The 15,568-nt window shown below is 46.4% G+C and overlaps 1 protein-coding gene across 1 annotated transcript in view; it reads right to left on the reverse strand.

The window, feature by feature from the left end:
- Nucleotides 1–15,282, reverse strand: part of LOC115013267 (discoidin domain-containing receptor 2-like) — a 33,393-nt gene extending 18,111 nt beyond the window's left edge. Inside the window, 1 exon segment of the mRNA XM_029439415.1 lies at nt 14,913–15,282. The gene's annotated coding sequence lies outside the window, so the exon portion shown is untranslated.
- Nucleotides 15,283–15,568: the final 286 nt, after the last annotated feature.

A 15,568-nucleotide genomic window follows, 5' to 3' on the forward strand; every position in this document is an offset into this window, starting at 1 on the left:
ACAGCAATCTAACAATCTGACAGAACGGTTCTACAGTGATCCGCACAGCTGGGAGCAGCCAAGTATAAAACACTGCCAGTTCTGTATAATACAGGCAGTTCATGAAACAATCTTTATTTCCTGACGTAAGATCTCTGTTCTGCCTTCAGGAAGTGAGTTCATTCACTTCAGCCAAGCTGCTGGAGAACGCAGCCCTTCACTTTTTATTTTCTGGCAACGATTGGGGGGGAGAGAGAGAGAGAGCTTTATGTAATGTGTTGGCTGCAGCTCAGATTCCTGCACTGTTGCTCATCTCTACAGTAAAATCACATGACCAGAGTGAGGGAGAGAAAGAACATGTAGAGAGACGCAGTAAAGAGAGAGGGACATAAAGAAGGAGAAGGTTCTCTGGTCCAGTCTAAGAAGACGTCCTACTGAACATCAACACCAAGAACACCAAACAAACTGGACATGAAAATGATTGAAGACCATTCTTATGTTTTCTGATCTGGTCCCTCTTGTTGGGAAAGGTTGTGGTCATAGCTAGAAGAAAAGCAAACCATATCTTATGACAGGTCAGAGACCTTGACCTCCAGCGAAGAGTTGCGATATACTTTTCACTTAACATCTGTCTGCATGAGTGCTGATTGTACTAGCTAATGCTAACTTTAAAACTCTGTGACTGTGCAGCTGATTCATTTCAAAACGGGAATCCTGTAGCAGGGTCACCTGAGGGATACATATATCATATCATGCTGAAACACAGAGGCTGAAGGTAACATGTCCCAGACAGATACACAGTTTAATCCATTACTTACACGTTGCTTTCTCAAACACAAACTGCAAACTCTTTACATTCCAAAGCATTACTCTGAACACAATCTAATACACACCATACAACTCTTGGTTAGAAACTTCAGACATGTGTCCTTGAGCCTGAATAAATGCTTGATTAATAAAACCAGAAAAAGACTCAGTGGTTGCAGTCTGTAGTATGAATTCTGACATATGTGACTTTTTCTTCATTTTCTCTGCTTTGCTTTTCCTCCATTTTTGCTTCCTTTGTCTTCTCCTTCTTTATCTCCGTCTCCCCTCCTCCTACCTTATCTCCTCCCTCGTCCCTCCCTCTATCCTCCTTTTCCTCTCATTCTGCCCCTCGTCTCTCCTCCTCCTCCTCCCTCCTTCTTTATCTCCTCCTCCCTCCAGAAAAAACTGGAGCCAAAAGCCTCAACATTCCTAACATTCAACGCAACCCAAACCTCTCTCCCTCCCTCTCTCTCTCTCTCTCTCTCTCTCTCTCGCTCCATCTCTCTCTCTCTCTCGCTCCCTCTCTCTCTCTCACTCCCTCTCTCTCTCCCTCTCTCTCTCTCTCTCTCTCTCTCTCTCTCGCGCTCCCTCTCTCTCTCCCTCTCTCTCTCTCGCTCCCTCTCTCTCCCTCTCTCTCTCTCTCTCTCTCTCTCTCGCTCCCTCTCTCTCGCTCTATCCCTCTCTCGCTCCCTCTCTCTCTCTCTCTCGCTCCCTCTCTCTCTCCCCCCCCCCCCTCTCTCTCCCCCCCCCCCTCTCTCTCTCTCTCCCCCCCTCCCCTCTCTCTCTCTCTCTCTCTCTCTCTCTCTCTCCCTCGCTCTCACAAACACACAGGAATCTACATGCCTTTCTCCCAGTCTCACTCTCTCTCTGGTTGAGTGGTGAATGAGACAGAGTTCACTGAGAGCAAAACAAAACAGCAGAACACACAATAAGAGTAGAAATATCAGACCATTAGATGGATCCATCTTTAACATAAAAACTCAAACCTAACGTCTTTTTGATATTTATTATAGATCCCAAAGTTGACCGAATATGTATTTTTGTGGGGAAATGTAGCAAAATCCAGCAATGCACTGTGTTGGCTAATCATATATACAGGACTGTCTCAGAAAATTAGAATATTGTGATAAAGTTCTTTATTTTCTGTAATGTAATTAAAAAAACAAAAATGTCATGCATTCTGGATTCATTACAAATCAACTGAAATATTGCAAGCCTTTTATTATTTTAATATTGCTGATTATGGCTTACAGCTTAAGAAAACTCAAAAATCCTATCTCAAAAAATTAGAATAGTTCCTCAGACCAAGTAAAAAAAAAGATTTATAACAGCAAAACAAAATCAAACATTTGAAAATGTCCATTAATGCACTCAGTACTTGGTTGGGAATCCTTTTGCACGGATTACTGCATCAATGCGGCGTGGCATGGAGGCAATCAGCCTGTGGCATTGCTGAGGTGTTATGGATGCCCAGGATGCTTCAATAGCGGCCTTTAGCTCATTAGCATTGTTGGGTCTGGTGTCTTTCAGCTTCTTCTTCACAATACCCCACATATTCTCTATGGGGTTCAGGTCAGGGGAATTGGCAGGCCAATCGAGGACAGTAATGCCATGGTCAGTACACCAGTTACTGGTGGTTTTGGCACTGTGGGCAGGTGCCAGATCATGCTGGAAAATGAATTCCTCATCTCCATAGAGCTTTTCAGCAGACGGAAGCATGTAGTGCTCTAAAATCTCTTGGTACAAAGCTGCATTTACTCTGGGCTTGATGAAACACAGTGGACCAACACCAGCAGCTGACATGGCTCCCCAAACCATCGCTGACTGTGGGAACTTCACACTGGATTTCAAGCAACTTGGATTTTGCTCCTCTCCAGCCTTTCTCCAGACTCTGGCGCCTTGACTTCCAAATGAAATACAAAACTTGCTTTCGTCTGAAAAGAGGACTTTGGACCACTCTGCAACTGTCCAGTGCTTCTTTTCCATAGCCCAAGTCAGACGCTTCTTCCGTTGTCTTGAGTTCAGAAGTGGCTTGACCATGGGAATACGGCTATTGTAGCCCATTTCCCGGACACGTCTGTGAACAGTGGCTTTTGATACCTGGACTCCAGCTTCAGTCCACTGTCTTTGAAGCTCCCCCAAATTCTGGAAGCGACTCTTCTTCACAATGCTGTTAAGGCTGCGGTCATCTCTCTTGGTTGTGCAGCGTTTCCTGCCACATTTCCCCCTTCCAACAGACCTTTTGTGGATGTGCTTTGAAACTGCACTCTGTGAACAGCTTGCTCTTTGAGAAATTTCTTTTTGTGTCTTACCCTCCTGATGGAGGGTGTCAATAATGGTCCTCTGGACAGCAGTCAGATCAGCAGTCTTCCCCATACTTGTGATTTAGTTTACTGAACCAAGCTGAGTGTTTTTCAAGGCTCAGGAAACCCTTGCAGGTGTTTCGAGTTAATTAGACGATTCAAGTGATTCGTTGAACACCCTACTAGTATACTTTTTCATGATATTCTAATATTTAGAGATAGGATATTTGAGTTTTCTTAAGCTGTATGCCATAATCAGCAATATTAAAATAATAAAAGGCTTGCAATATTTCAGTTGATTTGTAATGAATCCAGAATGTATGACATTTTTGTTTTTTTAATTGCATTACAGAAAATAAAGAACTTTATCACAATATTCTAATTTTCTGAGACAGTCCTGGTAGATGCATTGTTTTTAACTTTACACACAAACCGCGGCGCAGTGATTTGCCTCTGGAGGCAGTTTGCGATGCATTCTAGCCAGATGTAGAAAAGGAATGTATGCATATATAATCTCTACTTCTCCCAACTAGGACTTTCTTTCAAACCTGGAAAGAAAATCGAAAGGATGAAAACATCATATTTGAACAAGAATAAAAGAAGAGCCGTAGCACCTGAAAGCCTCACTGTACACAGACATGTACTCCAGACACACATGGATTCCTCTGCTCCTGCTTTGTGATTCTGACCATCAGCCGGACATGTTAGCTAGCATTAGCTGCTACCTGGCAGGCAGGGACGGACTGGACAGAGTAGAAATATAACACCACCTCAACAAACACAAACTGAGAGCACGGATAAGACTTGTTGCAACTGTCTGATGCAACTGCTAAATTCACTACCAGTTAAGTTACGACCGTCCCGTAAATCCTGTCCGTAGCTGACGTTCGTGTCTGCATACGGTCCACGTCAACCACACGTTTGGTCATAAATTCTAGGCTGCATGTGACACTGCGCTGACCCTCGTGGATATTGGTAGATTTAGACACACGCACACCGGTGCAGACCGTGTGTTTGAACACAGTTTTCAGTCTGAACAAAGTCTTTCTGTAGCTGCAGAACTGCTGTCTGATTATGCAACAGCATAAACAATGAAACACACACACACACACACACACACACCACACACACACACACACACCACACACACACACACACACACACACACACACACACACACAGTCCAGATGCCTGTAATGACACACTGTCAGGCTGTCAGACTAGAGACTCCCAGCTTGTTAACAGCAACAGTAATATTTTGTATATCTTTTCACATTAACAGTGTTTCTGAACAAAGGTCTGAGCTTGTGTTACATAGTTTACATATATAGTATATATTTGATAGAACTATACATGACATACCTGAGTCCTGTCGTCATCACGTGCGTGAGCTGCGTGTCCCTATAGCTGCGACTGATTAGTTTGTGACGCGCTCTACCGTCTACGTAGACACCGTAACTTCACGTGGGTCTTGAGGAAAATGCAGTGTTTCTTCAGAGACAAACTGAAACCTAGTCTGTACATTTACCACCACTTGACAACTTGACAGCTGAACCCTCTCGTCCACCGTCTCTCTCGCTCTACCACACACTCCCTGCTGAGCTGTAACAGATGCCTTCACAGTAGAATCTAACTGCACCATGGTTCGGTTGCACTGTGGTCCAAGGGAGGTTTCATTCCTGTCATTTTGGTTCGATTAAACTGAAAAGCCCAAAGTCCAGACCAAACGAGGTGTGAAAAGGTCCTAATAGCTTATCGAAGGGAGCGTTCCAGTGGAACCGATCTCCGGGTGGCCTCGGACCGCTGTCAAGTGCACTCTGGAGCGGTTCGTTTCTGGTCAGAACACCATTCAAATGAATCCCATACCTATCATGTGTCATTTTAGGGGTTTGCTGTTCCTGTTGTGGTGACTGGTGAACTAGTAGCCTATTTGTTTGCTACCATATTCATATGTCAGGCTGTCTTCCTCGAAGGTCCTGCATTATTAAATTATTTAACAGCCGCTGTCTTACGTCTTGAAACTAAATGTTACGCTTCTGGTGAGTCACCTGATACAACACTGACAACCCTCAGTACAACATGAGACACCAGTGTGTGTGTTCACCAACTGTGTCGATGTGTTCTGGGCACGTTGCTGACACGCAGCTCTCAAGATGTCAAGTCATCAAAGTTCAAACCGGGCTAAAGAGCAACAGAGATATTTTGCGAGTGTTTTCAAGGACAGAGTGGCTCTCACCATGACATGTGAAACCCTGTTTCATATAGAGCCAGTGGAGGAACCCATTTACTTTTGGCAGTTGAATCTTAAGGTTAAATCTGCGGTCTGGTTGCTGTCTCTGATAGTGCAGAGCTTTCAGTTGGACGTTTCAGCTTTCGCTCTTGTAGCACTCGGTGTAAGATTTCACATGTGCATCAGCCAAATGCCCAAGATGCAAATGTAACCTGAGAGCAGGTGAACGTTACGAGGTCTGGACTGGAGCAGAGCAGCAGATGGTTTAAAAAGATCTGCTGGTATCTGAAGAATGTAAGGAGCGCCTGATTTAACATGTAGAGCTTTGAACTGACAGCCAAGGTGAACGCTATTAACCACACCTGAAAACCTGAATGTGGAATTATTTAGTGCAGTTTGACGGTTGTAGAGGATGTAGAGATGGGACCTGAATGTTTGGTGTTTCATTACCCATCGTGAATACACAAGTACACTCAGTGATGTCTCACATTAAAGAGTAAATAAATAGTGTTGAATATTTTTTATTTAAAAAAACTTTGCTTTGTCACATTTTAAATCAAGACTTTAAATCTTTCCAGTAACTCTGACATCAAACAACTCAACACTGTGCTGCTTAACTCAGAATACGAGCCCTGAAGACATGACTAAGTACTCACACACACACACACACACACACACACACACACACACACACACACACACACACACACACACACACACACACACAGGTATGCAGGGTATCATAACTCTGTCAGCAGTGGGTGGAGGGAGCAGAGGAGCTCATCTGTCTCTGGATTGTCCATAAAGCCGAGTTATCAATCACTAAGAAGAACAAACATTTGTTTGATTGATGAGTTCTGTGACTTTAAAAACACATGTAAACTTTAAAGGAATAGTTCACCAAAAAGCATTATAATGGTGGAGGTTGAACAAAAGTCAGAAAGAAATTCCTGTGCAGTATCATCCATGTTTTGTAAAATTATTTTGGGCTCATGGAAATCAAAACACAACTATTTTCCCTATTGCTTAACAAATAATTTCCAGTGAAAGAAATGTATTTGTTGCGTGCATGTGTTTGAAATAATTGAAACTGATATGCTTTGATTTAAATTTAGATTGTTTTGAGGTGAACTATTCCTTTAACAGGTTTAAGTTTTCAGAATCCATCCATCTATAAACTACAGTATATCCCAGCATGCACTGGGTCAGAGGCAGTGGACACCCAGTTTGTTACAGGGCTGACAAATAAAGACGAGAGTTCTGCACTCGCTTATAACTTTCAATCAACCTGACTGGTACTTTCAGACCCAAAGCTAAGTGTTGGCTTTGTTTCCTCCATCGCTGACCGTACAGTACGTTCACCAGGCTCATGCAGTGCATTGAACACACTCTGTCTCTTTCTCTCTTCTCATGCCAAATTGTTGCGTATCTACTTACAAGCATGGAAAAAAAGGGACATTTCTTAAGAAATTGCAACCAAATCAGACCTGAGCCCAAAGCTTTCCAGTTCGCTTTACCTGCATGTCTTTATGTAAACCCATACAGTCATAGGGAGTTTTGCAGGACTCCACCCAAAACAACATACCACATATAGCTGTACATGGTGTATTCAAATCCAGTGTGTGGCATTTATCCCTTCCCCTCAGCAGCAGCCATGTTCAGTGTTCCTCCTCTCCGCCTCACGTGCCTCCAACAGATCCTCCGTGTGGTTTCTTAATGGTTTAATGAGCCGCTAGCTGCGGCTCGGCAGATGGAAACTCGACACACTCGCTCATTTACACTCATCTGTAATGTGCTGCTTCCACTCGAGCCACCACAGTTACTTTCTGACATACTTCTCCAGAAGCCATTTTGACTGTTTCCTGTAAGTGATCTTGAGTTTAACAGTGTGGCTCAAGTGGTGTTTTTATGAGAATGCATCCTGAGAGCATCATCAGTCAGATGAGAGTCTGATATGAGGGTCAAAGTCTTTATATGGTGACTCAATGACCTGAGGTTAAATGTCTTTGGAAACGTTTATCTAAACGTCTGAAGGACTTCAACTGGAAGGAGGTCGTGTTTTCAGGTTTTCCTGTGTGTCTGCTGCAACACGGGATCTGTTAAACAGTTCCATCTTTGGCAGAGATCTCACAGACACGTTACTTCATTGACTCCAGGGTGAGCTGGAGAGAGTTTAGAGGAGATCTGGATCTAATGCCATAAAGATATCAGAAAGCAAAAGTGCTCACTCCCACTGACATTCAGCTTGATGTCATTGTGTTCATTTTTAGTCCTCAGAGGGCACTGCAGCGGCGTGTCCACACCTTTTTTACTGAGGGGGGGGGGGAGGGGGGGGGGCAAGTGGGGCACTGACTTAAGCAGGGTGTACACACATGATGTACACACATGTCGGAACAACCGGGTCAGCTGATCGGGCATAACTGTTGACACACATGTGCCGCATGATGTTTCTACTGTCGCACACACAGCGACACAGACATTCACGTCACAGCCACACACACACACACACACACACACACACACACACACACACATTATGTCGCCGCCGTGGAAGTTCTTCAGCATGATTGGAGAAGACATAAAGCTCACAATTTGTAACACCTGTGAGTCCAAAATAAGCCGTGAAGGAACAACCTTAAAAACAAGGCTCTGACAACAAGAAGATCCTGTAACTTGTTATTTAATAGTCAATGTTTTGTTATGAACATACAATTGAATTTCAAAAAGGTTTGTGTATCCTGTCAATTGCAGTTCTTAGAATAAAGGAAAATCTGAATCGGCAGGTATAGGACTTTTCAAATATCAGAAATCGTAAACCTGTCTGAAACTCAATGAGTGTAATACTGTCTACTGTCAAGAGAAAACTAAGTGAAAGAAAAGTGTCAGTGTTGAGAACAATGGGAAGTCTGAGCTGGTTTAATCATTCTTATACTTTGACAAACAATTATAAATATTCAGGCTACTAAGAATACTGTAGATTATGATGTCCTTTTTAAAAGACTTTCTTTCTATGAGAAGAATTATTGGACCTGGTTTCATGCTGGTTGTTACAGGACTACATTACACACACAATCACACTTCTACACCTGTACTGACAGTATACACTGCACTGCTCATACGCTGTGGATACATCCTGAAACTGTGGTAAAAAGAAAAGAAGAGCTAAACATGAGCTGTAGAAGCATCCCTCTCTCTCTGAGTGGGTGCTGTTGGTTTGTTTAGTGAGTGAACGGAGCTGTCAGCTCTCAGTCTGAGCCAAACACTGAGACTCTGTAGCTGCAGGCTGCTCTCAGTCTGTTCAAGAGATAATACATCAGCTTGTTACTGCTTCATACAACAAACATGAAGCTATAAAAACACCTGCAGGGACTGATCCCATCTGTCACCAAAGACTTTGAGTATTGCTGGTCAGAACTCACTTTTTAGTTGTTTTGGAACAAAAGACATCCAAATGAAATGTCTTTGAAAAGTTCAACAATGTCAATATGTCTGTCTGTCTGTCTGTCTGTCTGTCTGTCTGTCTGTCTGTATGTATGTCTGTCTGTCTGTCTGTCTGTCCCTCTGACAGTCTGTCTGTCTGTCTGTCTGTCTGTCTGACAGTCTGTCTGTCTGACAGTCTGTCTGTCTGTCTGTCTGTCTGTCTGACAGTCTGTCTGTCTGTCCCTCTGACAGTCTGTCTGTCTGTCTGACAGTCTGTCTGTCTGTCTGACAGTCTGTCTGTCTGTCTGTCTGTCTGACAGTCTGTCTGTCTGTCTGTCTGTCTGTCTGACAGTCTGTCTGTCTGTCTGTCTGTCTGTCTGACAGTCTGTCTGTCTGTCCTCTGACAGTCTGTCTGTCTGTCTGTCTGACAGTCTGTCTGTCCCTCTGACAGTCTGTCTGTCTGTCTGTCTGTCTGACAGTCTGTCTGTCCCTCTGACAGTCTGTCTGTCTGTCTGCCTCTGACAGTCGTCTGGTCTGAGTCTTCTGTCTGTCCCTCTGACAGTCTGTCTGTCTGTCCCTCTGAGTCTTGTCTGTCTGTCTGTCTGTCTGTCTGACCCTCTGACAGTCTTTCTGTCTGTCTGTCTGTCCGTCCCTCTGACAGTCTGTCTGTCTGTCTGTCTATCTGTCTGTCTGTCTGTCTGTTTGTCCCTCTGACAGTCTTTCTGTCTGTCTGTCTGTCTGTCTCCCTCTGCTGATGAAGCCTGTGTGGTAGAGAGCTCTGGAAACAGCCAGCACCTTGACCTTGTGTTTGGACTGTAATTCAGCACAAGTTTCAAGATACAGTGAAATCAATAAACGCATGTTCACTGAGGGGATTCAGGTCAACAGGTGGATACACATAGTTTATAACTTTAGTTTATAAATATTAGTTCTCTGTTTCTCCCAACGATCTCTTTGCAGGATGATCATTCAACAGTCTCCACAAAACACACCATGTTGCACCCCAAACGTACACCTCATCAACTGAGGAGAATGAGATAAAGATTTACGTGTAAACTGAGCTCACACTCACACTCACACACACACACACACACACACACACACACACACACACACACACACACACACACACAGAGCTTATGATAACACTGCAGACTGAAGACTTATTTGCAAACCAACCAAATATCTCAGCCCTAAACTGACTCTACATTACTGCTCTGCAACAGTCATTTATACTGTAGGTAACCATAGCAACAGTACTGATGCTGACAGTTAACTGACAGGTGAAAGTAACCTGAACGGGGTTAAACTACCTATAAACAAACTCTAAAACATGGAGACTTTAAACACAGACAAGCTTTGTTCCTTTGGGAAGTCAACAGAATGAACTCATAGAGACATTAATGGAGCTGCCAGCACATTCGACATCACTTGTATGCACTCTATGAGGCCATCTTGGTATTTATTATCAATACTGTGATATAAGTCATATGAGCATATAAATCGCTTTGGACAAAAGCGTCAGCTAAATTAACTGTAATGTAATGTAATGTATTATATATTACATTTACAAACATTACTGATAAAAATGTAAACATTAAGAGTGTCAAAAGTCTAAAAGTCCAGCCAATCGTTTTGGAGTAAAAACTGGGTTTGATCAATGTTGGTGGGACGTTTCATTTACATTTAGATCTCAAATTGTTCCTTTACAGGCAGCACAGCAGGGGCTCTGCTGTTACAGCTGTCATGGCCCTCAGTCATCATACTGTGCATATTATCAACAGAAGAACAGAGGCAAAAGGGGACATCACAGTTCAAACTGCAACAAGCCCGTTCTAGTACCATGTGAGCTTTACTGTAGTTTCAGTACACAGTTCAAACATCGCTTTCAGCTTTACGTAATAAGAGTAATAATTATGATAGACATTTTAGGGAAATAAAAGGTAAATACGTACATCACAATGCTTTGAGATGATAATACAATTGGAATAATAAAAATAGCAATAAAGTGATAACGGAGCAGAGGACTCAGGAACCAGGGCAGAGCAGAGGACGAGAACGGCACGGAGAAGAGCCCCGAGAACGGCACGTAGGAAGAGCCCGAGAAGGGCAAGAGAAAGCCCGAGAATACAGCACGAGAAGGACGAGAAAGGCACGGGAGGAGGACGAGAACCGGCACGACAAGAGCGTTACAACGCTACCGAGGGAGAGGACGAGACGGACGAGGAGGAGCCCGGAGAACAGAGAGCAGAGGTAGAGAAGAGCAAGAGCAAGGACGAGGACCGGCACGAGAAGTGAGAGCCCGGAAGCACGAGATAGAGAACGAGAACAGCACGAGCAGAGCCCGAGAACAGTCACGAGAGAGGTACGAGCGGAGAACGGCCGAGGCGAGCCCGAGAACAGCCGAGCAGAGGACGAGAACGGCACGAGACGGCCAGCAACGGCACGAGATAACCCGAGAACAGCACGAGCAGAGCCCGAGAACAGCACGAGAGGGGCCGAGAACAGCACGAGCAGAGCCCGAGAACAGCACGAGCAGAGGACAAGACCGCACGAGAAGAGCCCGAGAAACAGCAGGATAGAGCCCGAGAACAGCCAAGAGCAGAGGACGAGAACGGCACGGCAGCGCCCGAGAACGGCACGAGAAGAGGACGAGAACAAGACGAGCAGAGACGAGAAAGCAGAGCATGAGCGACGAGAACGGCACGAGCTAGAGACGAGAACAGCACGAGGCAGAGGACAAGAACAGCACGAGAAGAGCCCTGAGAACAGCACGAGAAGAGCCCGAAACAGCACGACAGAGGACGAGAAGCACGAGCAGAGCCCGAGAACGCACGAGAATATGAAGAGAACGCACGAGCAGAGGCAAGAACGAGAACAGCACGAGCAGAGGCGAGAAGCACGAGCAGATGGACGAAAACGGCACGAGAAGAGACCGGAACAGGCACGGCAGAGGACGAGAACAGCACGATCAGAGACGAGAAAGGCACGAGGCAGAGCCCGTAGAAAGAACGAGGAAGATGACGAGAACGGCACGAGCTAGAGGAGCGTAGAACGGCAGAGCAGAGGACGAGAACAGACGAGCAGCGGCGACGAGAACGGCACGAGGTCCCGAGCCCGAAACAGCACGAGAAGAGGACGAGAAACAGCACGAGCAGAGGACGATAACTGGCACGAGCAGAGTGACTATGAACGGCAAGAGCAGAGGACTATAACAGCACGGCAGAGCCCAAGAACGGCAGAGAGAGGAGAGAAGACACGAGCAGCGGACGATAAACGGGCACGAGGAAGGCCTGAGGGAAGACACGAGAAGAGACGAGCAACAGCACGAGCAGAGGACGAGAACAGCACGAGCAGAGGACGAGAACAGCAGAGCAGAGGACAGAACGGCACGAGCAGAGGACGGAAACAGCACGAGCAGAGGACTGAACGGCACGAGAGAGTCCCGAGAACGGCACGGCAGAGTGGCGAGAACGGCACGAGCAGGAGCCCGGGAACAGCACGAGAAGAGGCGAGAACGGCACGAGCAGAGGACGAGAAACGGCACGGAGAGGGACGAGAACGGCACGAGCAGAGGACGAGAAGGCACGAAAGAGGACGAGAAATGGCACGAGAAGAGGACGAGAACGGCACGAGCAGAGGACGAGAACGGCCGAGCAGAGCCCGACGAACAGCTACGAGAAGAGGACTAGAACGGCACGAGCAAGAGGACGAGAACGGCAAGAGCATGAGGACTATAACGGCCGAGGGTTTCCAGATGACGAGAACTCACGAATAAAGAGGACTTTATAAACTTCACTATCAGATTACTATCTAAATCACTATCATATTGCCTAATATCACTATCATATGTACTATAAACAATACGAGAAAGGACCGAGAACGCACGAGCAGAGGCCGAGAAGAGCACGAGCAGATGACGAGAACAGCACGGCAGAGGACGAGAACGGCACGAGCAGAGCCCCGCGACAGGCACTAGAAGAGGACGAGAACGGCACGAGAAGAGGACGAGAACGGCACGACAGAGGAAGAGAACAGCACGAGCTAGCTGGCGAGAATAGCACCGAGCAGAGTTACGAGAACAGCGCGAGATATGACGATAACCTGCACGAGCATAGGACGAGAACGGCACGAGCAGATGTGACGAGAGGCCACGAGGCAGAGCCCGAAAACGGCACGAGCAGAGGACGAGAAGAGCACGAGCAGAGGACGAGAACGGCAGAGGAGAGGCCCGAAGACACTAGAAGCAAGGACGAGAACAGCACGGAACGGAGGACCGTAGAACAGCAAGAGCAGAGGACCCAGAACGGCACGAGAAGAGGACGAGAACTGCACGAGCAGAGGACGAGAAAAGGCACGAGAAGAGGAGAGAGAGCACGAGCAGAAGACGAGAACGGCACGAGCAGGAGGACCGATAGGCACGAGCAGATCCGAGAACGGCACAGCAGATGACTAGAGTAGCACGACAGAGACGAGAACGGCACTAGAAGAGACGAGAGAGCACGAGCAGCGGACGAAACGGCACGAGGCAGAGGACGATGAACAGCCACAGGCAGAGGATCGAGAACGGCACGAGAAGAGCCGGAGAAAACGGCACGCGCAGAGGACGAGAACAGCACGAGCAGAGGACGAGAACGGGCAGGAGTAGAGGACGAGAACGGCACGAGAAGAGCCCGAGAACAGCACGAGCAGAGACGAGAACAGCACGAGCAGAGGACGAGAAGGCACGAGAAGAGCCCGAGAACGGCACGAGCAAGAGGACGAGAACGGCACGAGAAGAGCCCCGGAGAACAGCACGAGCAGAGGACGATGAACGGCCACGAGAAGAGCCCGAGAACAGCACGTAGGAGGGACGAGAACGGCACGAGACGAGCCCGAGAACGGCACGAGCAGAGGAGAGAAGAGCACGAGCAGAGGACGAGAACGGGCGACGCGAAGAGGACGAGAGGCACGCGACGAGCACGAGAACAGCACGAGCAGAGGCAGAACGGCACGAGAGAGGACGAGAAGAGCACGAGCAGAGGACGGAACGGCAACGCGCAGGAGGACGATAACGGCCACGAGACGAGCCCGAGAAGGCACGAAGCAGATGCGAGAAGGATCACGAGCAGAGCTCGAGAACAGCACGAGGAGAGGGGACGAGAACGGCACGAGACGAGCCCGAGAACGGCACGAGCAGAGGACGAGAACGGCACGAAAGAGCCACGAGACGGCACGAGAAGAGGACGGAGACAGCACGAGCAGAGGACGAGAAACAGCACGAGACGGAGCCTCGAGGAACCGAGCACGAGCAGAGGACGAGAAGAGCACGAGCAGAGGACGAGAACGGCACGAGGAGAGGACGAGAACGGCACGAGCAGAGGACGAGAACTGCACGAGCAGAGGACGAGAACAGCACGAGCAGAGGACGAGAAAGCACGAGCAGAGGACGAGAAAGCACGAGCAGAGGACGAGAAAGCACGAGCAGAGGACAGAAGCACGAGCAGGGAAGGGGGAGAACAGCACGAGAAGAGGACGAGAAACAGCACGAGCAGAGACGAGACAGCACGAGACGAGAAACGCACTAGCATACTTAACGCGAGAACGAGAAACAGATCAGAACGAGAACACACGAGCAGAGTACTAGAACTCACTATCAATGCTAGAATTACTATAACAGCACATCATATACATAACTTCACTATAATATACGATAACTTCATATAATATTACTATAACTTCACTATAATATTACTATAACCATCACTAATCATACTATAACATCCATATATACTATAACTTCACTATCATATTCTTATAGTGATACAGAGTATTTTATTTATTTATCTGTATTCCACTTGAACACGTTCATTGTTGTGTAATATTAGTAGAATATTCTTATAGTGGTTAATGTATCCTCTCCCAATCTGATGCATTATTATATAAGTTTTGCAGTTAAATCTTTCTGATTTCAAGTGGACGGTGTGATTAGTTGAATGTGTGTACTAATGCTGGATAACTTCTCGTCCATATAACAAAGATGTCAGATGTCAGATGTAGGCCTCAGTGTGCAGCAGCAGAACTGATCTCAGCTCTGTTGTCATACAGTCCAAGTTCAGCAGCATGAACTCGCTCTACTTTCCTGTTTCCGTCAGTTACACAAACATAAAGCATATGAGCTGTCAGCTGGTTACCTGTCCGCGTTCCCTCTGGATGCACAACAGCAGCGAGCTTCTCTCCGGTGTGATCCGTTTTTCTCGGAGTCCAGTCCGGCAGCTCGGTGAGTTAGTTGTCGGAGAGGAGCTCAAAGGATCATAGTGGAGGACCCTCACGGTGACTTAAACTCTCTGATGGCTCACTGTCCGCCTTGCTTACCTACTTCTTCTTCTTCTTCTTCTTCTTCTTCTTCTTCTTCTTCTTCTTCTTCTTCTTCTTCTTCTTCTTCTTCTTCTTCTTCTTCTTCTTCTTCTTCGTTTTCTTCTTCTTCTAGTTTTCCTTCAACAAAGTGTTGCAGCTGCACACTCCAAAGAGAGGGGAACAAAAAAAAAAGTTGCTCTGTATTTACATCACATCCCGTTTCCAAAGAGGAAGAGGAGGAGGAGGAAGCAACATGAGCCCCTCGAGTGTCTGACATCTGAGAACTTGTAGGAAATCCGCATTTGAGCTCTACGAAGGAAACTACGGAGCGCAGTTGGGACTTTTTTTTAACACGTTTCCACCAGTTTAACTTCTCTAATATCTGTAATGCAGAACTTTAAGGACTGAAAGTGGTACTCTCAGATGTCTGCTATCGGATGACTGTACAATACCTCACTGTACAACAACTTATAACTTTATTTATCAATTATTG

This window comes from Cottoperca gobio, chromosome 9, assembly GCF_900634415.1.
Source record: "Cottoperca gobio chromosome 9, fCotGob3.1, whole genome shotgun sequence".
Taxonomy (NCBI): Eukaryota; Metazoa; Chordata; class Actinopteri; order Perciformes; family Bovichtidae; genus Cottoperca; species Cottoperca gobio.